The following is a 12,934-nucleotide window of genomic DNA, read 5'->3' on the forward strand; positions in this document are numbered from 1 at the left end:
GCCCCAGATGGTCAGATTAGGCCCTCACACATCCTCCACTCTCACAATCAGCACCGGCTGCCCACAAGGATGCGTGTTGAACCCCCTTCTCTACGCCCTTTACACCCACGACTGCACCCCCACTCATCCTACCAACACCATCATCAAGTTTGCGGATGACACGACTGTGGTTGGACTCGTCTCAGGAGATGACGAGACAGCCTACAGAGATGAAGTCCAAAAACTGATAGGATGGTGTGCGGAAAACAATCTGGCTCTGAATCCTTCCAAGACAAAAGAACTCATAATAGACTTCCAAAGACACAATACGGGCTACACACCACTGCATATCAGCGGGGTTTGTGTGGAAAGGGTCCCTGCCTTCAAGTTCCTGGGCACGCATATTGCTGAGGATCTCTCCTGGACCACAAACACCATAGCGGCAGTCAAAAAGGCACAGCAGCGGCTCTACTTTCTGAGGATCCTCAGGAAGAACAACCTGCAAGAGCAGCTGCTAGTGACTTTCTACCGTTGCACCATCGAGAGTGTGCTGACATACTGTATTTCTATGTGGTACACCAGCAGCTCAGAGGCAGACAAGAAAGCCCTTCAGAGGGTCATCAACTCTGCAAAGAAAATCATTGGTTGCCCACTGCCCTCTCTAGAGGAACTTTACTCCGTCCGCTGCCTCAGCAGAGCAGCCAACATCCTGAGGGATCCTTCCCACCCTGGTCATCAGCTGCTCCAACTGCTGCCATCTGGTAGACGGTTCAGGTCCATTACATCACGGACTAATAGACTCAAGAACAGCTTCTACCCCAGCGTCATACGTGAGCTGAACACTGCCAGACACTCACATAAAACTGGATGGAAGGAATGGAACTGATCGGAACACTGTCAGTTACTTGTCAGAAAACATAAGCCTCAATTTAATACATGTTTACATCCTACTGCACTTATATTGCTTAACATTTGCTAAACTTATTACCTGTTACACCCGACCGCACCTTATATTTAATTACATTATTATTTTTTTTTTTTTTTAAACGGCACTACCGATGCATTTGCAATATGTTAGCTCTCATTGCTGTGCAATAACTTGCTGTCTTGATTGCACTGTACACTGCCTTGACCATATTGTAATTGTTTTGTCAATATTGTATTAGAAGTCAGTTTGTTTAATTCAGTAGATTAGGTTTAGCTTGTTATAGATAAAGGTTTGCCCTTTGTACTGTCTGCTGTGCGTGATTGCATCATCTGGACTGCTTTAATTTCGCTGTACTTTGTGTAGTGACAATAAAGGTTTTTTACATTTTTTTAACATTTACATCTCAGCCGACCCGGACTGTGACCCGGACTGTGACCCGCGAGGGCCGGTCTCCTCCAACCGTCCCGAGGGGCCCCGGCCGGGTCCCAACCCGGGCTTCTACGTGGCAATCCGGGAGGCATCAAGACTGCGGCACCTCGATAAAGGCCTCCTGCTCCGTTCCCAGCCCACAGCCGCGGCCCGTCGGGAAACTATAAATGCTATAGATTTGGGGCATAAAACAGCAAAATACGTAATGAGTCCTGGAAGCAAGTCTTTGCTAGTTCACAGATACAAGAAATGAAAAGGTAATCTTCATACTGTAAATAAATAAATACCTTCGATACCTTTTGTGAATAAATACCTTCGATTTGTACCAGCATCTGCAGTTATTTTCTTATATCTTTCATACTGTAAATAGTAGGTGAGGCAGCTAGTAGAACTGCTATCTTACAACTCTGATAACTTGGGTCCAATCCTGACCTTGGGACTTTGCATATTTCCCTGTGACTGTACAGGGTTTCTCCAATGTCAAAAATATTTGATTGTCATATGTCCCAAAACTGAACAGTGAAATTCTTGCTTGCAGCAGCACAACAGATATGTATACATAGTAGTATAAGAAAATAACTGCAGATGCTGGTACAAATCGAAAGTATTTATTCACAAAGTGCTGGAGTAACTCAGCAGGTCGGGCAGCATCTCAGGAGAGAAGGAATGGGTGACGTTTCGGGTCGAGACACTTCTTCAGACTGATGTAAGGGGAGGCGGGACAAAGGAAGGATATAGGTGGAGACAGGAAGATAGAGGGAGATCTGGGAAGGGGGAGGGGAAGAGAAGGACAGAGGAACTATCTAAAGTTGGAGAAGTCGATGTTCATACCAAGGGGCTGCAAACTGCCCAGACGAAATATGAGGTGCTGTTCCTCCAATTTCCGGTGGGCCTCACTATGGCACTGGAGGAGGCCCATGACAGAATAGACAATAGACAATAGGTGCAGGAGTAGGCCATTCGGCCCTTCGAGCCAGCACCGCCATTCAATGTGATCATGGCTGATCATTCTCAATCAGTACCCCGTTCCTGCTTTCTCCCCATACCCCCTGACTCCGCTATCCTTAAGAGCTCTATCTAGCTCTCTCTTGAATGTATTCAGAGAATTGGCCTCCACTGCCCTCTGAGGCAGAGAATTCCACAGATTCCACAGAAAGGTCAGACTGGGAATGGGAGGGGGAGCTGAAGTGCTCGGCCACCGGGAGATCAGTGTGGTTAATGCGGACCGAGCGCAGGTGTTCAGCGAAGCGATCGCCGAGCCTGCGCTTGGTTTCGCCGATGTAAATAAGTTGGCATCTAGAGCAGCGGATGCAATAGATGAGGTTGGAGGAGGTGCAGGTGAACCTTTGTCTCACCTGGAGAAGACTGTTTAAGTCCTTGGATGGAGTTGAGGGGGGAGGTAAAGGGACAGGTGTTGCATCTCGTGCGGTTCCAGGGGAAAGTGCCCGGGGGATGGGGTGGTTTGGGTAGGAAGGGACGAGTGGACCAGGGAGTTGCGGAGGGAACGGTCTCTGCGGAATGCAGAGAGGGGAGGGGATGGGAAGATATGGCCAGTGGTGGGGTCCCATTGTAGGTGACGGAAATGTTGGCGGATAATTTGTTGGATCCGCTGGCTGGTGGGGTGGAAGGTGAGAACGAGGGGGATTCTGTCCTTGTTGCGAGTGGGGGGAGGGGGAGCAAGAGCGGAGTTGCGGGATGTAGAAGAGACCCTAGTGAGAGCCTCATCTATAATGGAGGAGGGGAAGCCCCGTTTCCTGAAGAACGAGGACATCTCTGAAGCCCTAGTGTGAAACACCTCATCCCGGGCGCAGATGCGGCATAGACGGAGGAATTGGGAGTAGGGGATAGACTTTTTGCAGGGGACCGGGTGGGAAGAAGTGTAGTCCAGATAGCTGTGTGAGTCAGTGGGTTTATAGTAAATGTCCGTCACTAGTCTGTCTCCTGTGATGGAGATGGTGAGGTCCAGAAACGGGAGGGAGATGTCGGAGATAGTCCAGGTATATTTAAGGGCAGGATGGAAATTGGAGGTGAAGTGTATGAAGTCAGTGAGTTCTGCATGGGTACAAGAGGTAGCACCAATGCAGTCGTCGATGTAGCGAATGCAGAGTTCGGGGATGGGGCCGGTGTACGTCCGGAACAGGGATTGTTCGACGTACCCGACAAAGAGGCAGGCGTAGCTCGGGCCCATGCGAGTGCCCATAGCTACGCCTCTGGTTTGGAGGAAGTGGGAGGAGTCAAAGGAGAAGTTGTTAAGGGTAAGAACCAGCTCTGCTAGGCGGAGGAGAGTGTTGGTAGATGGGAATTGGCTGGTTCTACGGTCGAGGAAGAAACGGAGGGCTTCGAGACCATCCTTGTGGGGGATGGAAGTGTAGAGTGACTGGACAAAACTGTAAACATAGTACTCAGTAGACATCATAAACAAAACAAAAAATAATAATTAAAAAATATTACAAAAATAATGCAAAAAATAAAAATAAAACCCCAAGTATCTAGTGCAATCAAGGCAGTTCAGAGTTTAGTTGGAATTTCTGGAATCAATAGCATGATTAAATTGCCAGTTTCCTCCTATATCCCAAAGATGTATGGATTTAGCACAAGTCAGTGCGTAAACTCGGTGGGCTCATGATTGTTTTGTGCTATGTGATTCTCTGTTACAGCAAAAGAGCCAATGGAGAAGGCACAAAAAGATATACATAGAAGATAGACATAAAATGCTGAAGTAACTCAGTGGGACAGGCAGCATCTCTGGAGAGAAGGAATGGGTGACATTTCAGGTCAAGACCCATTCCTTCCTTCAGAAAAGATATACATATTTGGGAACAATATGAACAAACTTTCAAGTGTCTATCTATCAGTATCAATCCCTTTGTTAAAATAACTGTGATGGGTGAACTCAACCACAGTGACATAACTGGTAGAATTGCTGCCTCACAATGCCAGAGACCCAGGTTAGATCCTGACCTGTGTAGAATTGGAACGTTCTCTCTTTTGTTTTCCTCTGGGTGCTCCGCCATCACAAAGACATGCCAAAGACATGTTAGGATTAACATGTTAATTGGCCTCTGTAAGATTGTCCCCATTGTATAGGGAGTAAATGAGTAAGTGCAATAAAATAGAACGAATGGGATCGGGAGATTGAAGGACCTGTTTCTATGCTACATCTCTAAACCAACCCAGTGTTATTCTTTGGAAAAATCGTACTGACCATTCAAAATGTGGAATGAATCAGACAAACATTTAGATGAAACCATGAGAATGTACTCTGAGCAACAATTTGAATTTTCAGTAAAATATGGTTTTGTTAAATAGAAAACTGAGTTGTTAAACCACATGGGTGGACGAGACAGAATATTTTGTCAAACTTCACGACTAACATTTTAAAACATTTGGTCCTGAAGGGTACATAATACCTCAGTGTGGTCTACCGTCTAACACTCTTGGAATTAGTATGATTGTGCCTAATGTAGAGTAGGATTGTCACTGAACTGCATGCAAAAAATAAATTTTACTGTAATTAGATACACGTGATAATAAAGTACCAATGACGAATGTTCCAGTATCGTAAGAATGAGGGAATTGGCAGGAATACTGTTTATTGACCCGGACCTTGAGAATCTAGTAAATGTTTGTTTTTTATCAACATTTCCGAGCCAAGCCAGTGAAAAAATAGTTAGATTTGGAAATGGCCAAGGAGATCATTCCGAAGAATATACATTGATTATTATTAAGAATGGGATTGACACCAGAATAGTTGGGTAGCCACTTGAAGTGGGTTTTGTACTACAGCAGAATGCACAAAGATCTGTGACACTTTATCTCACATCATAGCTTATTGAGAGATTTAGTTTATTTAATTTCCATTTAACTGCCCATATGATATGATTGATGCACATGCTTATTTCACCATTTGATCTTTGCACCAGTGATCAGTGAGAATCCTCCAGTAATTGTTACCAGGGTTTCCAAGTCAAACAAGAAAACATCAACTGGCAGAAGTGTTGCTAGCCTGCAGAGGAACACAACATTCCTAATCAAGTTATACTCCTGCAAAGCATGAAAAATTCAGATGTGATTGAACTCAGCTCAGATATATCTCGAGGGCAAATGTGATTAGTGATTCATTCTATTCCTGTTCTTAATTGCTGTTGGAATAGGAGCCTATTTTAATATTACAATGCCCCTCCCTCCAGATGGTTCCTTTGTATGCAAAGCACAACATTTGTTTCTGCATCAGGAATGTTGTGCGATCCACCTGGATGATATGGTTCTGTTTGAGGTTGAGGCAAATAACATTCAACATGAGGTAAAGGCACTGCCATGTTGATGGGGGTGAAGGGGGCACTTGTACTGTCTGAATCTGAGCAACAGATGAGCCTAAAGGAATGAGTATTTAGATACGATATTTAAAGCAGTATTCACCAAAGATGACCACTGATGAGTGAATGAACTTCCTGACTGGAGTTTCTTAAAATTAACATTAGCAGTTTTCACTACCTCACAATCTGGATCTTCAGGGTCTGCTAACCCATCACCAAATTCCTGGGGGTTTATACTCTCCCATTCTTTTTCAATGTCCAAATAACTTGTAGACTGATTGCTTGAAACTTCTTCAATCACATTTAATTTTATCGCTTAAAAGTTACTAATATTGGAAATATTGTTTGTGTAGCAATTACTCTGTAATTGTAACATATTGTAAGTAAATCAACAACAGATGCTGAGAAATGTTAATGGATTGAAACAGCACACTCGTTTGCAAGGCACTCCGCCCACAACCATTCAGACATCTTTAACCTCTCCCTACTCCACTCTGAGGTACCCACCTGATTCAAGAAAACCACCATCATCCCAGTGTCAAAGAAAAGCAAGATGCCATTCCTTAATGACTAACGCCCAGTGGCCGAGACATCCACCATCATGAAGTGCTTCGAGAGGCTGGTTATGGAACGCATAATATCCAGCTTGCCAAGCAGCCTTGATCCAATGCAATTCACCTTTCACCACAATAGGTCCCTGGGGCTGATGTCATCTCCCTGGCCCTACCCTCATGCCTGAAACACCTGGATAAGAAGGATACTACATCAACCTCCTACTCACAGACGGCAGCTTTACTTTCAATACCATTATACCAACCAAGCTCATGTGCAAACTCATGAAACCTGGAATTAGCATTCCCCTCTGCAACTGGCAAATCATCCTCTACGATAACCCTCAACACTGGTGCCCCCGACTATACTTGCACATCTATAACTGTGTAGCCAAATACCAATCCAACTCAATGTTCAAGTTCAAAGATGATACTACCATTGTCGGCCTGATAATAAATAATTACAAGACAGAGTACAGGAAGGAGATTGAGAACCTCGTAACCTGGTGCCAAGACAACAACCCCTCCCTCATTGGCAGCAAGACAAAGGAGAATGGGTGATCGACTTCACGAAGCAAAGTAATACACAAATACATTGATGGCCCAATGGTTCATTATTGTCACGTATGCACAGCACAGTGAAATTCTTTTCCACGACCCACAAATGCAGTCGCCACATTTTGTCGCCGTTTACAAAGAAAAAGATCCAAGTCCAAAGTCCGGTCCACGTGCTGGAGGTACTGGAGTACCCCCCATCCAGTGAAGCCCCAGGCTGCTGCTTGCCCGTGACCAGATGATCCTTTCCTCCCCCAACCGCGTCTGTTTCCCGGGGGGGGGGGGTGGGGGGGAGGGGGGGTGGGGGGGAGGGGGCACCTCCTCCTCCAGCCAACCTTGAAGGTGATGGAGGCAATACCCCAGTCCCTCTCCTACACCACTCCCACTCCACTCATCCTTAGTTGCCAGTGGCTCCCTCCTCGATTATCTTCAGGGCTTCCGAGCTTCCCAAACAGCAGTAGTGAGGTTGAGGATAGCATCAAACAGGAAATTGGGGATGGGTGTAGCAAAGGCAAAGCATGGGTGACTTTAATCGACATATAGATTGGGCTAACCAAATTGGTAACAATCTGGAGGAGGTAGATTTCCTGGAATGTATACAGGATGGTTTACTAAGCAAATTATGGAGAGGAACCAACTGGAGGGCAGGCCATCCGAGACTGGGTATTGTGTAATGAGGAAGGTTTAGTTAGCAATCGTGTTGTGCAAAGCCCCTTGGGCAACAGTGACCATAATATGGTAGAATTCTGCATTAAGATGGAAAGTGACATGGTTAATTCAGAGACAAGGGTCCTGAACTTAAAGAAAGGCAACTTTGATGGCATGAGATGGGACTTGGGTAGGATAGATGGCAAATGATACTCAAAGGGTTGACGGTGGATATGCAATAGCAAAGATTTAAAGATCGCATGGATGAATTACAACAATTGTTCATCCCAGTCTAAAAATAAAACAGGGAAGGCGGCTCAACCGTGGCTAACGAGGAAAATTAGGGATAGTGTTAAATCCAAGGAAGAGGCATATAAATTGGCCAGAGGAAGCAGCAAACCAGAGGACTGAGAGAAATTTAGAATTCAAGAGAGGAGGACAAAGGGGTTAATTAAGAGAGGGAAAATAGAGCATGAAAGAAAGCTTGCAGAGAATATAAAAACTGACAGTAAAAGCTTAAATAGATATGTGAAGAGGAAAAGATTAGTGAAGACAAATGTAGGTCCCTTACAGTCAGAAATAGGTAAATTTATAATCGAGAAACAAAGAAACGGCAGACCAGTTAAACAAGTACTTTGGTTCTGACTTCACGAACGAAGCCACAAACAATTTTCCAGAAATACTAGGGGAACGAGGATCCGGTGGGAGGGAGGAACTGAAGGAAATTCATATTAGTCAGGAAATGGTGTTAGGTAAACTGTTGGGACTGAAAGCAGATAAATCACCAGGGCCTGATGGTCTGCATCCCAGATTACTCAAAGAGATGGCCCTAGAAATCGTGGACGCACTGGTGATCATTTTCCAGTGTTCTATAGACTCTGGATCAGTTCCTGTGGACTGGAGGGTAACTCCACTTTTTAAGAAAGAAGGGAGAAAACAGAGAATTATACACCAGTAAGCCTGACATCGGTAGTGAGGAAGATGCATGAGTCGATTATTAAAGATGTAATACCAGCGCATTTGGAGAGCAGTGACAGGGTCGGTCAAAGTCAGCATGGATTTATGAAGAGGAAATCATACATGACTGATCTACTGGAATTTTTTGAGGAAGTAACAAGCAGAATGGATAAGGGAGAGCCAGTGGATGTGGTGCATCTGGACTTTCAAAAGGCCTTTGACAAGGTTCCGCCCAAGAGATTAGTGTGCAAAATTAGAGCACATGGTATTAGGGGTAGGGTATTAACATGGATAGAGAACTGGTTGGCAGACAGGAAGCAAAGAGTAGGAATTAATGGGTCCTTTTGAGAATTCCAGGCAGCGACATTGGGGTGCCACAAAGCTCAGTGCTGGGACATCAGTTATTTACAATATATATAAACGATTTAGACAAAGGAATAAAATGTAACATCAAGTTTGCGGATGACACAAAGCTGGGTGGCAGTGTGAGCTGCGAGGAGGATGCTATGTGGCTGCAGGGTGACTTGGATAGGTTGGGTGATTGGGCAGATGCATGACAGATGCAGTATAATGTTGATAAATGATAAGTTATCCACTTTGGTGCCAAGAACAAGGCAGATTACTATCTGAATGGTGTCAGATTAGGAAAAGGGGAGGTGCAACGAGACCTGTGTGTCCTTGTACATTAGTCACTGAAAGTAAGCTTGTAGGTACAGCAGGCAGTGAAGAAAGCAAATGGCATGTTGGCCTCAAGAGAATTTGAGTATTGGGGCAAAGAGGTCCAACTGCAGTTGTACGGGGCCCTGGTGAGACCACACCTGGAGTATTGTCTGCAGCTTTGGTCTCTTAATTTGAGGAAGGACATTCTTGCTATTGAGGGAGTGGTCCATTGGTCCATTGTTGACTGTAAAAGAGGTGATAAAGAAGGGAGATGAACAGTGAAGCTAGCAGGGTGACCAGGGAGTCTATTCCTTCCTATTCTTGTTATTGAGGGAGTGTAGCGTAGGTTCACCAGGTTAATTCCTGGGATGGTGGGACTGGGCTTGTATACACTGGACTTTTGACGGATGAGAGGGAATCTTATAAAAACATCTAAAATTCTTAGGGGATTAGACAGGCTAGATGCAGGAAAAATGTTCCCGATGTTTTTATTTTTATAGCATCTGCTGTTTCTTGACAAATACATGTTGGCCCTCCCATACATCCTTCTTCTCACAGCTTGTTCTTTAGAAATCTGTTACATAGTTCTTTAGTTCAGTAAGAAATGCTGGAATATAAACATTGGTCAATTTCTTGATGTGTACAGCACACAAACTGCCTTTTCTGAACAGCCACCCAGCCTTGTTAATGTTGGTACAGTTTATTTGCTGCTTCCTGCAGGTATCAGTGCAAGACTTTGAAAATAAAGTTTGAGTGAAGTATGTGAAGTTTGTGAATATTTGGGAATAGTTATCAGGCTATTAAACACTACAACCTCCAAATAATCTCCGAACTACGCAGATTCGGGGGCATTATTTTTGTCTTTGCTTTGTTTGTTTGTTTGCTATTGTTTGTTTGTATTATATATTCTGAACCTTTTTCTGTTGCTTAATATGGGTTTTACAGATTACTATCGTTACATGTTTGTTGAGCTGCTGCAAATGAGAATTTCTTTGTTCCGTTTTGGGACATAGACAATAGACAATAGACAATAGACAATAGACAATAGGTGCAGGAGTAGGCCATTCGGCCATTCGAGTCAGCACCACCATTCAATGTGATCATGGCTGATCATTCTCAATCAATACTCCGTTCCGGCCCTCTCCCCATACCCCCTGACTCCGCTATCCTTAAGAGCTCTATCTAGCTCTCTCTTAAATGCATTCAGAGAATTGGCCTCCACTACCTTCTGAGGCAGAGAATTCCACAGATTTACAACTCTCTGACTGAAAAAGTTTTTCCTCATCTCCATTCTAAATGTCCTACCCCTTATTCTTAAACTGTGGCCCCTGGTTCTGGACTCCCCCAACATTGGGAACATGTTTCCTGCCTCTAACTTGTCCAACCCCTTAATAATCTTATATGTTTTGAATAGGATATTGGTGGCAAGATGGCGGCGCGCACAGACGCAGCGGCTCACAGCTCTCCCTTTCGGTGCTTTTTATGTGTGTTATCTGTGTTATGTCTGTTAGTCAATTTTAGTCATGCAAATCAGGCAAATCCTACTTACAACCGCAAGGATCTTCTGATCATAGGATTCCAGTGCAATCGGGACCTTACGAGCGAATTGCTACACCCACGAAATATACCGGAGGAGATAGCCAGGACGCCGGGCTCTCCGTGAATAGTTGTCGGCGTGAACAGGCGTCGCAGGAGGAGGAGAAACAGGAAGCAAAAGCGAGGACGCCAGTCCGGTATACTTGCCAAGCTAAAGAGACAGCCACACAAACCACCGCTACCTAGCATGTTTCTCACCAACGTCAGATCCATCATCAACAAAATGGACGAATTAAAACTACAGATATCAGCAAACAAACTCGTGGAGGACTGTTGTATTCTCTTAGTAACAGAGACATGGCTTCATCCACTTATCCCAGACGGAGCCATTGAGCTAGCCGGGCGTACAGCGTTTCGCTGGGACAGAAACATCGACTCCGGTAAGAGCAAGGGAGGGGGGGTTATGCATTTACGTGCACAACAACTGGTGCACTAACATCCAAATCATGGATAGCCATTGTTCTCCTGATCTGGAGTTCCTAACAGTTAAATGCAGGCCTTTTAACCTTCCTCGTGAATTTACAGGGGTTATAGTAACAGCAGTCTACATCCCACCGAATGCTAACGCTAGCACAGCTTTAGGCTACCTGCTCGGTGCAATAAACTCACAACAGAGCACATATCCAGAAGCAGCCCACATCATAGCCGGGGACTTCAATCATGCAGACCTAACGACAGTTCTCCCGAAACTTGAACAACACATAAGATGTGCTACCAGGGGGAAAAACACACTAGACAAGGTTTATTCAAATATTAAGAAGGGTTTCAGGTCAGCACCACTACCACACCTGGGGCAGTCAGATCACCTGTCCATATTCTTAACTCCAGCATACACCCCACTCAGGAGGAAAGCTCCAGTCACCATAAAGACTGTTAAGACATGGCCTGAAGGAGCTTCCTCGCAGCTGCAGGATTGCTTCGAAAGGACCAACTGGGATATTTTTGAGGATCAGGACTTGGAGGAGTATACATCAACTGTACTCTGCTACATCCAAAACTGTGTTGACAATGTCACCGTCGACAAACGTATCCGGTTGTATCCCAATCAGAAGCCCTGGATGACAAAGGATGTCAGGTCTCTCCTCAAGGACCGTAACACCGCCTTCAGGTCTAGTGATAGAGCTCTATACAGTGCTGCTAGAACCAACCTGAAGAGAGGCTTCAAGGATGCCAAAGCATCCTACAAGAGGAAGATTGAGGACCACTTTACCAACAATGACCCACGGCGGGTATGGCAAGGCATCCAGCACATCATCAACTACAGGACCAGCAACCACACGACTGCCGACGGCGACGCCTCGCTGGCAGAGGAACTTAACTGTTTCTTTGCTCGTTTCGAGGTGAAAGCTGCAGGGGCAGACATAACACCCTCTCCAGCACCTGACAGCAACACCTTCACTGTGCAGGAGTATGATGTTAAGCGCGTGCTCAGAGCTGTGAATCCCAGGAAAGCTGCAGGCCCCGATGGTGTGACGGGCAGAGTGCTGAGGGAATGTGCAGACCAATTATCTGAGGTCTTCACAAAAATCTTCAACCTGTTCCTTTTAAAATCCACCATCCCTCCCTGCCTGAAGTCCGCCACAATCATCCCACTGCCGAAAAAGTCTGTCATCAGCGGCCTTAACGACTACCGTCCGGTAGCACTCACACCGGTCATCACAAAGTGCTTCGAGAGACTGGTCCTGCAGCACATCAAAGCCAGCCTCCCACCCACCTTCGACCCATACCAGTTTGCCTACAGAGCAAATAGGTCTACAGGGGATGCCATCGACACTGCTCTTCACACTGCACTGACCCACCTTGAACACCAGGGGAGCTATGTGAGGATGCTCTTCCTCGACTTCAGCTCTGCCTTTAACACGGTCATCCCGAGCAGACTGGTCACCAAACTTTCTGACCTTGGATTTTCCCAAACCATCTGCCAATGGATCAAGGACTTCCTGACCAACCGCCCCCAGACCGTCAAAATAGGCCCTCACCTCTCCTCCACCATTACACTGAGCACCGGCTCACCACAGGGCTGTGTGTTGAGCCCCATCCTTTACTCCCTCTACACTCACGACTGCGCCCCCACCCATCCCACCAACACCATCATCAACTTCGCGGATGACACGACTGTGGTTGGACTCATCTCAGGAGGAGATGAGACAGCCTACAGGGATGAAATCCAAAGGCTGGCAGCATGGTGTTCAATGAACAATCTTGTCCTGAACTCCTCCAAAACAAAGGAACTTATAATTGACTTCAGGAAAACCAGTGCAGAATACGACCCACTCTACATCAATGGGGTCTGTGTGGAAAGGGTACCCGCTTTC

The sequence above is a fragment of the Rhinoraja longicauda genome, chromosome 27, assembly GCF_053455715.1.
Source record: "Rhinoraja longicauda isolate Sanriku21f chromosome 27, sRhiLon1.1, whole genome shotgun sequence".
Lineage (NCBI taxonomy): Eukaryota > Metazoa > Chordata > Chondrichthyes > Rajiformes > Arhynchobatidae > Rhinoraja > Rhinoraja longicauda.